This window comes from Balearica regulorum, chromosome 14, assembly GCF_011004875.1.
Source record: "Balearica regulorum gibbericeps isolate bBalReg1 chromosome 14, bBalReg1.pri, whole genome shotgun sequence".
Lineage (NCBI taxonomy): Eukaryota > Metazoa > Chordata > Aves > Gruiformes > Gruidae > Balearica > Balearica regulorum.
Genome location: NC_046197.1, coordinates 3,792,582 through 3,805,909, shown reverse-complemented (window position 1 = coordinate 3,805,909; position 13,328 = coordinate 3,792,582). Strand labels below are relative to the sequence as shown.

Here is a 13,328-nt window from a genome sequence, read left to right as displayed (position 1 = left end):
AACACAGAAGTTCCACTTTAAGAGTCCTTGAGGTTTTCTTGCTCCTCCTCTCACTGTGAAGTGGGAGTTTGCCACTTGCAATAAAGCTACTTGATGGAGGAGTCCAACATTCCACTGTGCACTGGAGGATGCTGCTCTTTGTGTCCCTGAGGTTCACCGTATGCCTCTTTTCCAGACTCCTGCTAGTAGGGTTCCCAGAAAACCATGTTTTCATTTCTGAGGGAACCAGCTGTAGCAGAAGCAGATCTTCTTTTTTACAACTTTCCTTACGGCAGATGATGGTAATAATTCTTTCCCACAGTCAGCCAAAGGAGAGGAACAAGGAGTGTAACCATGGAGTGCACCATGTAACATGTACCTCGCCAGCACCATCACTGCTGCTTTCTGACGTACGAAGTACCGGGTGCATGGGACTGTAATAAATCTCAGGGGCAGAGTGCTGAGCCTGGAAGTCATTTTATTTCAGGATCTTTTTATGTAAAAGTTGAGTTCAGCTAAGGAGCATTTCTTGGACTACCTATCCCTTCCATTTCAGTGACGGGATGGCTGTCCCCTGGGTGGTGGCTCCTGGCAGATCCCACTGCCCCCACTGAGACAGACCCCTATGTCAGGCACTTGCGTTCCCTCAGCAGTTCTGAGTTGAAAAGCTGTGGACGCTCTCCTGCCTCCCTGCAGGGCTTGCCTCCTGGGGAGGAGAAGCAGGAGGAGAAAGGAGAGCAGGCATGCCCGTCTGCCACGGGGAGACAAACGCACTCTGGGTAGTCAGATCCTGTGTACTGGTAGAAACATAGTAGGAAAGTCTCCATCTTCCAGTCTCTGAAAAATAGGCTGATGTTTCCTACAGAGCTGTCAAAACACTGGGCACAGCAAAACATCTCCTTAGCCAGGTTGTACTGTGAAAAGCTACAGAGACTACAGTCTCTCCAGAGACGTGCAGTGGTGGATGCCACCCCAGTGCTGCTGTGTTGCCTGTGCTAGAGAATGCTTGCTGCAGCACCTGGGGCTGTGGTGCGAAGGGGTGTGGAGGCCTTGCACGCAGGATAGCCGTTTGTGCTGTTAGCGCCCTTGGGATTTATAAAGGAGCCTGCTGTGGGTTGGCGTCTAGGTCCTATCGATGCATTGGGCAGCCAGTGGTGTTCTAATGTGTGAAACCCGGGGTGGGATGTAACACACGGAGCACTTTGAGTTGGAAATGGCAGCCTGTCACCCATCGTGGGAGAGGCTCTTCTCGTGTTGATTATTAAACCACCATTAATGAATTTACTGTGCTTTGGGAAATGGAAAAAATGCTTCTCTCTCACATTTTTCACCCAAATCTGCTTCTGTAAAGAAAACTGCTGGGAGCCTGATGTAAGGGCCTTGCTATAAAAGCTCTGCTGACTCCACTCGCTAGTTTGGGGTCCGAGCACTTGCTTCCATTGTAGGAACAGAAGTTCACCACATAGCTGGTGACTTACTACCTTTCTTCTATGTAAAAGCACAATAAAAAGCGTACAACCCCCATCTTAGCTGATCTGCTCCTCCTTGCGCTCAGTCATGTTGTTTTAAGCAATGCTGAAATACTCTGTGAGTGTCGTGAAGCAGCAGGGGAAGGAAACCTGGGGCTGGCGGGGGGGCAAGACTGGATGAACAGACAAAACCATACTTTGTAATAAGAAGAAAGTCAACAGATATTATATTTTGCCCTTTGGCAATGCAACCTTTTGTAATTAAATTATGAGGATGAAAAAGGCTATCTTAATTATTTAAGGGCTAGGAAAAAAAGTACAATCAAATAAATAATTCATCACACTGCAAAAAGTTATTTTAACTACTGGGAAATTTTTCAGGGATCCATTATTTATTTTTACTACTCAGTGACAGATTTTTGTTAAGTTTGAAGCTGTAACCCAAAATTTGTATTCTGTTTTCTTGCAGGTAAGTCTGGATGGGTCTGTTTGAACTGTGCAGTTTGGGAACGTAAGTGAACAAAGTAAGCCTTCTTCAAGCTGTCCCAGCCTGTTAACAAGGTCAGAGTGTTGCCTTTATTTTTGAGCTCTAATACTTTAAATGAAAATGAAAAGGGACTGGATAACATAATTGCAGATTGATAGGGCTATGCAGACACAATAAACGAGATCTTTCTGTTTATGTCCGATGTGAATGCCACAGAACAAATATGCGTTATTGAGAATTATTATGCAAGCTGCTGTTTCTCTGTTTCACCGTTAAACCAAGATTGAGTGGAGATAAGATGAAATATTCATGTTACCGATATTCTAAAGGGTAATACAGCTTTTCATGATATTTTTTCATTGATCATTTAAATGGGTTCTGTAGTTATGATAGATTCTCAGATATAAAAATTTCAGTGCCTCCTCTTGAACAGGGCCAAGTTAACAGGTCACACGCTGAAAAGCTTACTTTGTGGATCGTTCAGAGCTGATTATCTTTTATTAATCATCTGGCATTAGGATCAGTAAGATACTGCTATTGGACTGGCATGCTTTGCTTCCTACCTAACCCTTGCCCTGTGACAACTCCTGCTAGCAGTAAGGAACCTCTTACCCTTGCAAGCTTCCTTGCGTTGGAATGAGCAGACTCCATTGAGATGGTGTCATGTTTATTGTGTTAGAGTTGAAAATTATTTGCTTTGAATTTTTCTTCCTCTCTTTTCCTCTCCCATTATCTCCAGGAACAATTAAATTCACCTCTGGTCAAATTCTGGTGTTGGCATTCTTTTGAAGTGTGGACTGTGTAAAACAAACTGTGGCTGCTTTAGGAGTCCATTCTATGAAGGATTCTGTTGTCCTAATCTCTGATTCCTATTCATATACCAATACCAGCAACAAAAACCGTTTTGCAATGTTTCTGTACGCACCCGTGTTGTGGTATCTGTTCAGATCAGTGCTATTGTAATGCTAATTGCAGGACAGATATTGATGATCAATACACAGAAAAAGGTACACAAGGCACGTTCTCTTGCAGTCATGTGTGAAGCTTAAAATTGTTCACTTTCCAAATAGATTTTTTCATATTTCAGCTGGACACTGTAAAAGCTACTCACTGTCCTCAAATTCATCGATTAGTTCCGCACCACTCTAGTTTTTCTGCATTTGGTTATCTCGTTTCAATTGCTATTCAGATCAACCTAGCAAAATTTTATATGAATGCTAAGAAACTTCTTATGCTTGGCTTTTTTCCTTCCCTTTCCACGTCTGGTAACTGATGTTAGGATGTTTTTTATCAACTGAGAAAAGGGGCCACATGTTCTTTCCAGCTATATCACCACTACCATTTTGAGGATGAAATAACAAGGGAGTATTTTGCCATGCTGGTGAGTGCCTCACTTCTGGAGTGAAGCTGAGATTTGAGGTGGTAGCAAAATGTGTTACTAGATTCACATCTGCCAAATTTCTATCTCTGATTGACCTACAGTTTTGTAGTAGCTGCTGTATTTTTTTCTTCTGAAAGATTACAGTGGGTTTGGTCATGCTCACCTGTCTCTTTGGACATACTAGACATAACATCCTCAATATGTTTTCACATCTACACCTCCTGGCTTCCAGTTTTATACCTTAGCTTGCATCCTGTACTTGGTATCGAATAACTAATTCACCTCAGAAGGGTTACACTTTAAGTTTGACCCTTCCCAAGCCTTTTGATTCCAAATTTCCATTTTTTGCTTTTGTAATCAGTTTGGTTTCCAAAACTCGTGGGAGCAGATTCTTTTCCTCTGCAGCAGTTGCTCAGCCTCTAATGCATGTGTGTACCATCGCCTCTGTCCTGAGATGCGACACTTCTGTGCCTTTTCATACATGATGTAGTGAGCTCATACCTTAGGTACCCAGCTGTGGCTCCCTTCCACATTCCTTAGATGCCCTCGTCAACCTTGGCTTGGGGAGTTCTGCACAAGGAGCAGTCTCCACACTCCTTAAACAATTTATTCATTGCTTCCAAGAGCAATAAGCATCCCTCTGAACCAGGCACATTGCACACTATCAATGGAATAAATATGCTGTGGTGTAACAAGGCTGTGTAGTATTTCTCATCTTTTAAGGAACTCTGGAACTATTAATGGAAGAGGGGTTGGGTGTGAAAATACCATCTGTCATGTCTCATTGCAATAAAAAGTAGACTTTTATTGCAGCATTTCTGTTTGAAATGTATAAATGCCTCTTTCAAAGGTTTTTAGATGTAAGCAGATAAAAAGTTACTAGATGTGAATATGAATACTGACAAATCAAAAATAAAGCCTTAAAAATAAACATCTGGTGTAGTCTAAGTTATAAGCTGCATTTTGGAAAGAAGCTCCAATTTAAATAAATATACAAAAAATAACCTTCTGCAGATCTACTGAAGTCAAAATTAATATTCAGGTCATATGGTCCTTACCTTGGTTGCTGAAGGGTTTAGGAGATAAGTTAAAAATGAATGCTTTTGAAAATGCTGTCGCTATATAGCCATTGTCTACCCCAGCATATCTCAGAACTCAGCACTATGGTAGATTTCATCAGGCTTTAAAATTTAATTTTTAAAAATATACCTCTTCTGTAAGCCTCACATAACAAGTAGTATTCCTTTGTTGCCCTCAGGCTAATGACAATATACAAAGAAAAATATCCTGTCTTAAAACAAAATGAATCCTAAAACCCAGAAGACTAGTATTGGCAGTTATCTCCAGTAATAACTCGTTTGTGTGGTGTCTATAGAAAGCTACACTGTCAATTTAAACCTTGGTAGGCTGCAAAGCAAGGAGCGTTGGGAAGTATGTATATGTGGGAGTCCTTTGTAGGAAAGAGAATTGTTATGGGAAGTATCTACTCCAGCTCACCTGGTGGGCTGTGCTCTGAGGATTGATTGCGGTATTGCGCTCTGAAATCCATTGTGACAGCCTTTAGTGTGTGATTTATACTTTTATGTTGATGTTGAAATCCTTTTCGTCGTTGTTTTAGCAGAGAAGGGGAAGAAGTCAGAACCTATTCCTCTTGGATAAAAGCAGGAAGGAGAGGCTTGTGATTAGACTGTTGATCAGGCAGGTTATTGGGATACCACCAGTGGAAAAGCAACATGGAAATTCAGCAGAGAGAAGGGGTGGAGAGGATTCCTACTTTTGAGTTATTTGCAATTTTAGTATGAAAAATGAGTAAGTGTATTTCTTATGTGCAATATAAAATCAGTATTTAAAAAGGCTGGGCTATGTTTATTTATGAAGAGAATTCTGCTTGTTCGGGGTCTTTGTGCTGTTCTTGGGGGAATGGAGTGCAGAGCTGTAACACATTTAAAAATATGTTTTTAAACATATTCTTAAATGTACTTGTTTGAGGTTTTGGGATTAGTAGAGGAGCCTTGCAGTGTGCAGGGGGCACCTTGAGTTTCAGCCTTGCCTGCTTGATTAGGCAAGGCACAGTGCGAGACGTTTCAGTCAGTGTGGTCTGACCTAAAAAGTGGTTTTAATGATTAATGGAGCTTGCTGGGCACTTTTGCAAAAGAAATTGCTAATATGGTTGGAAGGGGAAAAAACCAAAGATTGTAAGATTAAAAGTATACTTATTTTTCTTTAAACCTTGCGGTTCTGGAACCCAGATGGTACTCACTAGCCCAGATAAAGCAGCAAAGATACTTTAACTGTAGTTCTGCTTACTGCATTTTTTCTTTTGCGGTAGTTCTCCAAATATCCATGGACTAGGGAACTGATTGTGCTCTGAGACGTCTCTGATTTTGAATGCAATGAGTTTAATTGATAGAACTGTTTGCTCAGCTTTAGCCATAAAGTCGGAATTTCATGCCTTTCCTACTGTAGATTTATATATTTTGCAAGCATGGTCTTGAAAGCACCGATACAATGCAAGGTGCTGGAGAACAGAGTGCTTTAAATCTCCTTTAAGCAGACTCAGCCATTCCGGTCCTTGAAATGCCAGTCAATTCCCTGAGGCTTTTCTAGGTGAAAAATCATACTGATACCACTCTCATGGGCATTGCATGAGCTGTAATGCAGCAGTGGAAATGTTTTAGCCTGTGACCTTAAGTTGAAATATAAAGTAACCAACTTTAGTAAAATCCCCCAGGAAACCTCAGGCTGCTCTTGGTTTTCTGCTCAAATTCAGTAGCTGAGTAGCTTATCTCCCCTGAAACAAAACAGGTAGCTGGAACCAAAGGACTTACCACCTGAAGTAGAGATGCTTAGTGCTTTGGAGTTAAATGGCTCAAATTTATTATGAAACAGAGTGTGGAGGAGGAGATTTGGTTTTGTTTTGCACTGTTTTACGTTATTTCTCAGTGTTCCTTTTCCCAAAACAACATCTCCCTTGTGTCAGAAAAAAATCCTGACAAAAAAAATTCTCCCTGAGTTTCTTGTCTTTCTGTACTGCTGATGCTTGACCCGATGGTGGAAAGTGGTACATCATCAGGGTATCATCTGGATAACCCACCTATTTCTGAAGCCCACAACATGGTTCTGGCAAGAAGTAGTGTTGGAAAGCCAGAGCATGTCTTAAGAGTTCTGCTAAGTAATTTATGTAAAAATTGAAACTTTATATTGTAACCCCATTTTACCATGTGTTCTTCAAACATTTTCTTCCCTGAGGTGGAAGTTGAATGCTCAGTAGTCATTCATACATTGTGGAGTACACAGGCTTTTAAAATAATGTCGTCTTAGTGCAGAGATGTATGTTCAATGTCACATCATGAGCATGGGCACAGTTCAGTTCTTGCCACACCCAGAGACAAATCTGGTTTGTTCTGAAGCACCTTTTCTGGTGTTTGTGGCAATGTCAAGTTGCAAATATCTGTGGCCTTCTCGAGCATAGTTTAGATCTTGCACAACTTTAGTCCTATGCACTACGGGACTAGGTTTACACCAAAGTTTCTGAGGACAAAAAGGTTTCCTATATTGGGATAACATATATTTAGTTCACAGTATCACTTCAAGCCTTCTGAAGAGAATGAAACTGGAACCTTGTGTTCCTGGTGCAACTTTCTCTCACAATGTTAAGACATAATAAGAAGGTAAACCCTGCTACACATCTTGTGATAGTGCCTTCCTTTCTGATGGAGAATGTCAACTCCCCCAAGTAATACAAAATCAAGTAGTCTCGGATTTGGTAGGATTCGCTAATCCTGCTAGCCCAGCTTTGTCTTCAAGGGGGTTCCTGTACTTCAGATCTCTTTCAGCATGTCTTCTTCTCTTCTCTGTTGTCTGATATTATCACTACTAGAAAAGGCATGAAATAGCCTATGTAAGAAAATGTTTTCTGTGCCGCTGTCTCCTGTATGCCGAAGCAACAGCAACATCCGTACAACCAACAGATATGTATCTGCGATGTTTGAAGACTATTGGATTACTGCCCATCTGCTTTCTAGTTCAGTCATAATGTTATTTCCTGTAAAAATGGAAAACACTGAGCATAGCTACACAGTCACTCATGCCACTCAAGCTGTTATGAGTGTTTAGATCACCAACGCTTTGCTCTCAATAAATGCAATATTTTGCTATTGGGAAAATGTTTGACAGTGAAAAGACAAATACTCTACACCAAGCGAAGTGTTGTGTCTTGTGGCTGGGAAGTGTGGCTGTAAGGCAGCCTGTCTGTGACGTCTCAGACAACAGGTAAATGCTTCAATTCCAGATAGACATGTAAAACATCGGCATCTTTTTCCTGCTTTCAACTTTCCCAGCTGACTTTAACCCCACGATTCAATCCATTTAATTTTTTTTCTCTTCTTAAGCAGAAGGCCCCAAAGAGAGGATGCATCTGTTCTGTTCCATGGCTGGAGTGTACTGTCTTTTGCGCGTTCAAGTATTTCATCAGTAACTGGGTTCTTGCTGTAACCAGCTCCCTCTCTTACCGCAGAGTGCAGATCTTCATAATTTTTCTCTATATAGGTCTGTGATATTTTTTCTTTCCTTGTTTGTTAGAGCCATAAACAGTTTAGGAGTCAAATAAATTGCCACTGTGATGCAACCATCGAGACAAAATATGATTTCCTAATTCTGTATGGTTTTTCTAGATCTTCTGGATGTCTGTCTCTATATCTGTCAGACATTGTTGCCCCAAAGTGCTTCTTTTTTGTAGTATTTGGTCTGAGTTGAGAAGTATCTGTGAGCCTCATGCATTTATCTACATGCTTCAGGAAAGTTTATTTGTTGATATGTCTCTTAAATATAAGCACCGTGTATGGAAATACTAAACTTTGCCTCACCAAATTCAAAAGCATATTTTCACTCGGAGTTTACAGCCCGTTAATAATTTAGTCAAGACTACGGAATGGCACTTGGCCTACCAGAAAGTGATTAGCACCTCTAAAGAGCTGAGGCCAACTAATGCTTTGGGAGGAGAAGGTGGAATATTCTTTTGAATTAGTTAAGAATTAATCAGTGCATGAGGGTGTGGGGGAGTTTGAAGGTAAATGTATCACCAAGAAAAGACTGTGGCATAAAAGCGAAGCTGAAGAATCCCAGTGATTCCTTCTCCTGTGTTGAGTTGATCATTGCTGGGTTACACAATGGTTAGAAGTTTGCCAGATCTCTAAAACCTGTTGAATTTGCTTTTGGAGATGAGAAAATTAAATATGTTTGGTTTTCCTTTCCTGTCACCTTTGTCCTTATAAACCTTTCTGATTCTGTTGTCTATTTTGAATCAAATAAATTCTGTTGTTTGTTTTTTAGAGCAACCATTTCTTTATTAAGGATGAATTCTAGGAAATTGGATGTTACACAATTCCCCCTTCTGGAATGTAGTGAGCCTGAAAACCGAGTACCTCAGTGGTCCCGGGGGTCAACATCCCTTTGCTTTTCTGCTGTGTTCTTGCGTGTGTCCACCCAACTACAGTTTCGTTGTAAAATAAGTGTAAAATATGGTTGCTGACCGTGTTTGCACGCTTTTTATTTCATGTTCATAGTGACCAGCCGTCACTGTTATTGGGTCCCCGTACACTAATCTGTATTGAAGAAGATGAAACAACACACATCCCCATACTGTTGGGATGTATTGCATGGAATGAGGTCTTTCATTTCCCTGGATTTCTGTTGAGGTATCTGCAGGAGAGAGAGCGTCTCCACTGCACACTTCCCTATTTCAAAGTACGCTCAGCACAGATTGGGACAAGACAAGAAGAGATGAGTCAGTCCTTTGAAAACGCTCTTAGAGAGCAAATGATCTCAGTGAAGTGCATTGTTCATGCTCTTCATCAGTGAGTGGAGATTTCAGTGAATATTTCAGGAAATCTTCATTAACTCAGATACAGAGTACTCCAGCAGTGAAATTCTGTGGGTCTGAGTGGGATTTTTGCCCGTATATGAAAATCAAGGTCAGACCTGCACTTTCATTTGGCACTGCTTCATCCCGTTATTTTCAGTTATGCCCTGTAAACCTCTTCAACAATTCCTCTGCCTCCTTGATATTTATGCCCTTTAAATATAAATGGACAGTTAATACCTTTTCCTGAGTCAAGTTATAAATATTTATTTTTTTCAATCTGTAAGCCATCTCTAGCAGCCTTGTGGACGCAAGTTTGTCATTCCTGCTGATGTACAGGATCAGCCGCTTAGCTTGAGTGTTGCTTTGAGCAGTTGAAAATCACCCAGGACCATGGTGGTGCAGTTACTGTGTGGCGTGTGAGCCTGATATGTGAATTTCTGTGACATGCGGAGCTGCAGAAGGCATACTTTAACATCTGCATAGCTCAATTTACAGCTCTAATTTCTGAAAAGAGAAAGGAAGAAAGTCAAAATTCACCACTGAGTAACTTTGAAACAATATTCTTACTAAGCAAGCCTAATAGAAAATGCTGTAAGAGAAATGAGTGCTTCCATAAGACAAGGTGGGTAACCTTCCGCGGTCTGCTTGTCAAGCAGCACATTGCATCTTCATTTCTTAAATGTTCCGTTCAGGGCTATGATAAAAGGAGCGTATCTGCTAACAAAACAGGCTGCCTTCAAATGTGAGGTATGTCTTTCAGAATGCTGCCTCAAAACATAGTGTTTTCTTCCATTAATAGATAACCTTTCCTAAGCTCTTAGTATATGTTATCTGACATGACATTGGCTAAACTTGCTATTTCAGGGAACAGTGATTAAGTGTAAGATTTGGTTCCTTCAAAGTGGTATTTTGGATTCGCTGATAAAATTGAATCACCAGGGACTTGCAGGAGATCTGGAAGCAAAACAAAGGTGGTGGTTCTCAGGGTATTTTTGTAGTCCTGATTTTGGTACCAGTTTAAAATTATGCCAAAAGCAATCTATTTTGAAACATGCTGAACCAAGACTTTCTCAGATACTCAGTGGTTTATCCTCTCATTATCTTCCCCAGTGCCAGTATGTCCAGAATACCAGTCTCACTGGGCAGACTGGGTTTCCCAGATCCCGGGGCCGAGGCAGGACCTCCTATGATAACAATCCCACAGTTTGTAGCAGTCTTTGGACTTTTGCCATAAATTGGACAAACTTTAATCAAATGCAGAGTGCTTTGAACAACTGGTTTTTCAGCTTTGAGGAATCATACACCTAGATCTACTTGTAGGCAATTTTGATTCTTCTATGTTGGTTTTTTTTCATTAAGATTCACTCTAGATGTTTGAAGAGTGAACCTGCGCAATTTAAATAACACTATCTACCAGTCACGGGTGAAGAAAGAACTATTTCCACCTGTAAACCTGTTCACTTTTACCCACTAGAAAGAGAGTACTATGCCATTATACATCGCTGTGAAATGCTTTATTTCATGGGCTAGTTTCCTGCAGCGTTATCTCTAGTGAGAAAGCTGAAGTTACATCTGTTTTCAAGCTATTGATTGAATGTTAAGGTTAAATATATAGTTTGAATATAGAGTTTAAATACTAAGTTATATAGCTGACTGGGTGATATGAGAGTGCTTTCGCAGCTCATTATTAATGTTGGTGGGTGACTCAATTCCATCCTTTGACATCAGCAGCTGTAGATAGTAAATGAGTCAATAAAGTGCAGCATAGAGAAGCTTTTCAATGGGTTTCTCAGATGCCAAAGTGTTCTAAATGGTGTAAAGAAAGCAGAGACTTCCATGCAAAACCATATTAATGCATCAGGATATCTGTGTCTTTGAAAGTATTCATACCTGTGCCACAATATTGCATTTATACTTGATTTTTAGCCCAAGTCAGAACCTTTGCTTCAGGCCTTAGTACTACTGCTCTTCATGGTGAAATTTGTAAACATGACCTTGATTCTCATCAACGCTTTGGATGAGATAGGTTTGAATACAAGCCTGTACTTGGTGCAGACATCCCTCCCAGGAACGGGAGAGACCGTGGAAAGTAACTGGAGAGCCGAGTGGCCACCCTGTCCCTCGTGCCCCCAGGATGTGCCCAGCAGGGACGGTGGTGGTGGTGGGAAGAAGCTACTTCCTGCCCTACCACCACATGCATTGCTAAGCTGTAGTTACCTCTCACTTAAGGATGGAACAGAAGTCGTCATGTTGTGGCCTGAGCCCGCAGGGTGCCGTTTGCTGCCACCTCCCCAATGGCTGCAGACACGGGAATGGCAGAAGAGGAGCTTCGCTGAGCTGATACCCAGCGCTACAGCCGTGGCTGAAAAAATAAGGTAGATGTGGCCAATGGCCAGAATGATCTCGCATCTTTATGCAATAGATAGCAGCTCTTTTAGGTCACAGGACATTTGTTGCTGGAAGTTGATACTTAAGATAGGAGAGTTTGCAAGATATTTTGTCTTCAAATATAGTTTTCATTTTTCTTTTTGAACATGACTTTGTTTGCAGGGATTTTTGTTTTTCTCATTATAATTAGAATTCAGAAAGTGAAGAGAACTGGCTTACTAATGGTGCCACGCAGTTTTAAAAATGAATGGCAAAAGCTGCAGGTCAGGCATCATGGCCTGGCTATAAGTCGTACTTGGGATGAGAATGTGGCAATGTCCCTGCAGCTATCAGCAGGAGTGTTGCTTCAGCGGTCACACAGCCTGCTGCACATTCCAGCTGCAGGACAAGTAAGGGATTTAACCGCTGGGCTGTTCATTTTCTAACATAAGACCAGGCAGGTGAGAGTTTCACGTGATTAAGTTAGGTTAAAAATACATCTTGATCTTTTTGGCAAGTCTGTATGTTCTGGTAAGACAGGGGTTTTTTTCTTCAGCAAAGCCTCTTGAAAAGTCTTTCTGCATGATAATCTTAAATTGGGACTAAAATGGAAAAAAAGGGAAAACATATCCTTTCTTGGGTATCATACACAACTTGTTGAGGCACGGTTGGTTCAATCTAATGGTGCCTCTTCATGTTTGAGCAGACTCCTGGTTCGCTGACCCCCTTCCCTTGGTGTATCCAAGAAAACCAAAGGAGTTGCATGTCTTCTCTCTTGTTTTCCTAGTCCAGTTCTTCCAGTGAATAGGATACTTCTCAGAGGGTTTTGCACACATTTATGTAATGATAACTGTAACATATTTGAGCCTTGTCTGCAGTCGGGACAGAGTTTTATGCACTGAATATTCGATACGGTTTTGCTTGTCACAACCAGGTGACTGTCTGCTCAGACGCTGGATGTTCCAGGTTTTTCCTGCTGGCAGATCCTGTCACTAAGCCTTGTTTTCTGCTGTGATGATTCCTCAGAGGAAATATTCTTCAAACTAAAATTTCAGCAAAATTCTGTAACTTTGCTTTATTTTTCCCCTCCTCTGCTAGGTGCCATGTTTTTTCTCTCATACCATTAGCACCCTCTACCTCCTTTTTATAGCAGAGAAAAGACAGTCGCAGTATTTGCTGTGTTGGGTATCTGGAACACTGTCTGTTGTCATTCACTTGAGGGAGCTGAGGCTTCTCTAAAGCTGTAACTACAAGTTTAGTCGGATGTTAGCTGTTAGGTTGGAACTAAACGTAAGCCTCAATCGCTTTGGAGATCACGGGTATCACTGAACCATAATCAAAGTATTATATTTTAAATGACTCAAGCTGGATTTTCTCCTCAGCATTCACCTGAAAATGAAATCTCTGAGATGTCTTAATTTAATTTTTTTTCATTTATTTAAACTGAGAAAGCCCCACATTGCTCCAGAAATCAGACCTGTAAAAATAAAGAATTACAGTGTGAGCTGCTAGCAGACCCTGGGGAAACTGAAACACACTTTACAAGTGATTTGCACTGCCTTTTCTAGTATGGAGTAGCAAACAGAAATGTGGCAGTTGCTTGTGTTAGAAGTGTAATTCGGCATTCATACTGCTGTTTGTTCCTGAATTAAAACACTGAACACTGTTAATTGTGTCTACATTAAGCACATGGTTAGTACTCTGAAAAAAATAAGATGACACTATATTAAGGCTATGACTAGGACGCTTTAAAAAAAAAAAAAAAAAGTGTGGCAAAGTTTA

General features: G+C 40.9%; 1 protein-coding gene across 6 annotated transcripts in view; it reads left to right on the top strand.

The window, feature by feature from the left end:
- The window catches only part of KCNIP1 (potassium voltage-gated channel interacting protein 1), a 443,945-nt gene that overhangs the window by 295,216 nt on the left and 135,401 nt on the right, over nucleotides 1-13,328 (top strand). For 2 of the 6 annotated variants that reach the window (XM_075766510.1, XM_075766515.1), the window contains exon 2: nucleotides 1,918-2,009. The exons of the other annotated variants lie outside the window; for them this stretch is intronic. The gene's annotated coding sequence lies outside the window, so the exon portion shown is untranslated. The remainder of the gene's footprint in view (nucleotides 1-1,917; nucleotides 2,010-13,328) is intronic. 6 annotated transcript variants of the gene reach the window in all.